Source organism: Artemia franciscana, chromosome 4 (genome assembly GCF_032884065.1).
Source record: "Artemia franciscana chromosome 4, ASM3288406v1, whole genome shotgun sequence".
Taxonomy (NCBI): domain Eukaryota; kingdom Metazoa; phylum Arthropoda; class Branchiopoda; order Anostraca; family Artemiidae; genus Artemia; species Artemia franciscana.
In genome coordinates this window covers 21,494,680-21,498,833 of record NC_088866.1, presented here as the reverse complement: position 1 = coordinate 21,498,833, position 4,154 = coordinate 21,494,680, and the positions used below count along the sequence as shown (strand labels likewise).

Below are 4,154 nucleotides of genomic sequence, written 5' to 3'. Positions count from 1 at the left end.
TCAGAAGATAAAACTAAAGTTAATAAAATCTTGAGAAAAAACCACTAAGTTAAAATTTATCTGCTTTCAATAAAGCGGCATTTACATCTACGTCTATCTAGAATCCCAGGTCTAGACACGTATCTGACTAGAAATCATTGTCAATTCCTCTGATTTTGTTTAAAAAACAGCTGAATTTTCCACCTTATCTCGCTGTAATCCACCTTATCTTGCTGTAAATGCGATTTAAGGTAATAATTGTGATCAAATATCTGATTTATACGGATTCTAAGATTTCCCCCAGAAATAGCTTTAATATTTTGATTGGTTTCATAGTTATCGTTCATATTACACACTGTATTTTGTCTAATAGGATGCTGGCTCTAGAAAAGAGAAATCCTTTTGATTTGTGTAACCGAGGCCACTTATTACTTTACGTCTGAGGAGACCAAAGAGTTCAAAGCATAGAATAATTTCCAATTCTCCAATAATTTAGCTTGAAGATTTATTTGGGGCCACAAGTGAGCAGCTTGCATTCTTTAGTCCCCTTTCTAGGAGCGTGCTCAGTCGGTACCTAAATCATAAGTCCATGACTTGACATGACAATGTCAAGTTCCTGTCTGATACTGTTTTGTAAAACAGTATTACTCATAATTGTCATAACTATTTGAATCTATTGTAGGGTTCATTCCCGCTCTATCATACAAGATGCCTCTTCATTTGCCGTCCAGATTAATATCGCTTGGATCCAATATTTCAAGTAAACATGGCTCGATCAGAAATTAAAAATATTATATTATATCCTGTCTACTCTCTCTAACCTGGTTAATTAATCTTGTCGTGTGGATCAGCTAATAGAGCTGGAGTAAACTTTTAAGAAAGCGGGCGAGTAGTCATTGAAGGAAAAAGTCACACAAAGGAAAACAAAACACATGGTGCTTTTTAGGGGAATATATGTTTTTTTGTTTGCAGACTGTTACCTCAAAACTAGAAACCAATCGCTAATTTATCCTGAATAACGCGTTTATTTGCTTTTGCCATTGAATGATTGTTATATACAGTCGACTCTCATTAATTTGACACTCGATAATTTGAATCTTTCGATTATTAGATTTTTTTGTAGTCCCTTGAAAAACACTTGACAAATTGAAAAATAAATATCTCGATAATTTGAATTTGTAATAAGGGTATAACTGCTTAAAAAGTGGTTTTCTAAGAAAACAAAAACCATGCACGGCTATCAGATTCACAATATATAACGGGATTCATCCTCCCAGACACAGAGTGGTTACTTCTATCAAACTGTGATGAGTTTACCTTCAAGGATTTTGTTCACATGAATGATGACTTTGCTGTTCATGATGTTTTAATTGATGCCGAATTTTTTGACCTTTCAAGATGAGGAGGAGGAGGATAAAAACAAGAAACACTTATTTCAGTCACATTAACAAGTCGAGATTATCCATTAACATCTAACACTTTCAGAACAAAAAACAAGTTATAGTTTATTTACAGCTCTCCTCATCATTGAAAATGAATTGAACAATTTGACGTATCATAGAAAAAGCACACAAAGCACCTGTTTATTTGAAGATCTTTCTTGTTCCTTCTTAGTGATGTTATTGTTGTCTTCTTGTGATATTATTTTCATCATCGTGGTAATTTGAACCTTTACTCTGGTCCCTTGAGTTTCAAGTTATCGAGAGTCAACTGTACTTACAATTCTAAAAACAAAAAAACACTATTTAAAAAAAACAACAACTAGATTTCTCCAAGGAATCAGTAGCCAAACTAGAATTACTCAGCACGAAAGAAAATCACCAGGGGTTACAATTAGGGTTGCCACCAGCTCGAAATAAAGCTACTAAAATCTCTATAAAAAATCATTGCATGAGCAAGAAACACTAATTTAAACATTGTCTGCTTTCTGTAAGCGTTAGAAAAGGTGTAGTTTTCGATTATCTTCATCTTTGAAAAAGTTTTAAGGCAGTTTTCCTTGACGATTACAATATATTCTACATAGATGGTGGAAAGAATAAGTTCTTGTTAATGATGGTTATACTATTATCGACGAAGAGGATTGTCGTCAGTCTGGGGATTGTCAAAGGTATGAAAACCATCACGCCATTAGGCTCTATCTAGTAGGAGTGCTACTAGCTTTATGTGGGGGCGTCAATAGCCAAAATTTTGGAGGGTGGGTGACAATAGATTTTACTAAATTTCTGGAAATTTCTACTGACTGCTTTTATTTGATCAACCATTAATATAAAGCCAGCTTCAATAGCACCATTTAACATTGATAAAATTTGCTTCTTGCACTGTTTTACAGTGAAGAGTGTTTGCATGGCTCATTAGACACATAACAAAGGCTTTTTGAACCGTGGTAAAATCTCCATGGTTGATTATAAAGTACAGAAGAAGAACTGAGCAGTTAAGATTAAAGTATAAGTAGGGTGGCACCAATTGACTGTCACCCATTGTGATCGCACCTGCAAATAAGGGATAAAGATGGAGCCCCATTCTCCAGTATTGGTTTAAATAATAACCCTGGTACATTCTACTCATCACCAGAAGAACTTGAAAGTTGATATTTATCTATAAGGAGAGTGACTCTTCAAGAATATGAACTATTGTGATCTCATCAGAACAAAATAGAGAGAGAGGGAATCCCCACCACCCAATGTTTGTTTAAAGGTTACCCCAGGTAAATTTTATTCTACTAGAAAGAACTGAGAAGGTAAGTTCAGATTGTAAATTGAATGCCCGTTCCTGAACGCGAATTATTGCCAGAGAACCTTCATAAAGGAGAAATAGAGGAATATTCCTTTCAAAAGTTTGATCTAAATAATATCCCTGATGAAATTTGTTTAACAGGAGAAGAACTGAGAAATTAATATCAACCAACAAACAGGCCTTATGAAGATTGTGCAAGACTACAGGAGAGATAATAAACTAAATAATATAACAGATAATTAAACAGATACTGAATAATAAACCCTTTGATTTTATTGAAAATAGTCAAGTCTCACTAATTATTCCGTTTCTTCATGTCTACAGGATCCTGGTTTAAGATAATCTGTTCATTCTGTAATTAAATACAAAACACGTTTTTTCAACTTAAAGTAAGAAGCAACATTAAAACACAAAACGAACAGAAATTATTCTTTAAATGCCCTCTCCTCAATACCTTGCTCTTTAAGCTAAAGTCTTTAGAACTTTTGGCACAAACAGTCAAACTTTAGCGCAAACAGCAAGGTATTGAGAAAGGGTATAACCCCTTGATATACGGAATAATTTTTACTCCTTTTGAGTTTTAATGTTGCTTCATACTTTCAGTTTTAAAAACTATTTAATTTCTGATTGTTTTTCAAATAAAGCCGGTGAATCTAATTCATCCTTCCTGAAATATCACCCCCCTCACGAGAAACCTTTTATTTGAAGCCCCCCCAACGTAAAATACACCCCTCCTGTAAAATTCCCTTCAGACAGTTCCATCCTCACTGAAAATCCCCCGTGAAATTTTTAGTGGACAATTCAGCCTGAAAAATTCTCCCTAGTATACATTCATTTGAAAAAAAGACTTGAATTTCTAATCATTTTCTTGATTGCTCTCCCCTTCGTGTAATTTTCTTTTTGAAAATTCAAACAAGCTGAAAATCGGCTCAGGTTAATTCATCCGGAACATCTCCATATACAAAAATTGAGTAGGCAAAGAGAAAATAGGACAATTTAAAAAAATCGCATATTAATTCCACCAATTTCCCCAAATTTAAAATTTTCGCTGGAAAATTACACCCCCCTCCGTATGTGTGTAACACTGTATGTGTGTTCAAAATATCCAGCTAAAAATTTTATATCTGTTTACTGTCGATTAAAAGGTCTTCCTTATTTTGAACTGTTATACTTTCGTCATGGAAAGCAGTGTGGTCTTCGAAGTTGTCTACGTCAAATATATGGGGATAACGTGACCAAAGAAGGATCTAAATATATTAACACCCATAAGAGACACGCAAATGTTATAAATCAACAAAATTTTCTTCATCAGTGTAGGAAGACAAGGATTTTGCCACCTTCAATAAAATTCAATCTACACTTAGGCACTTTTAGAGTTTTACTGCTGATGATAAACCCTGTATTTGTGTTCGAAATATCCAGAAAAAAATTTTTGATCTGTT

General features: G+C 34.0%; 1 long non-coding RNA gene across 1 annotated transcript in view; it reads right to left on the bottom strand.

Annotated features, from left to right (window-relative positions):
- Window positions 1-985: 985 nt before the first annotated feature.
- LOC136026143 (uncharacterized) overlaps window positions 986-4,154 on the bottom strand; it is a 99,901-nt gene continuing 96,732 nt past the window's right edge. Inside the window, exon 6 of the long non-coding RNA XR_010617216.1 lies at window positions 986-1,703. This is a non-coding gene — a long non-coding RNA (uncharacterized LOC136026143). The remainder of the gene's footprint in view (window positions 1,704-4,154) is intronic.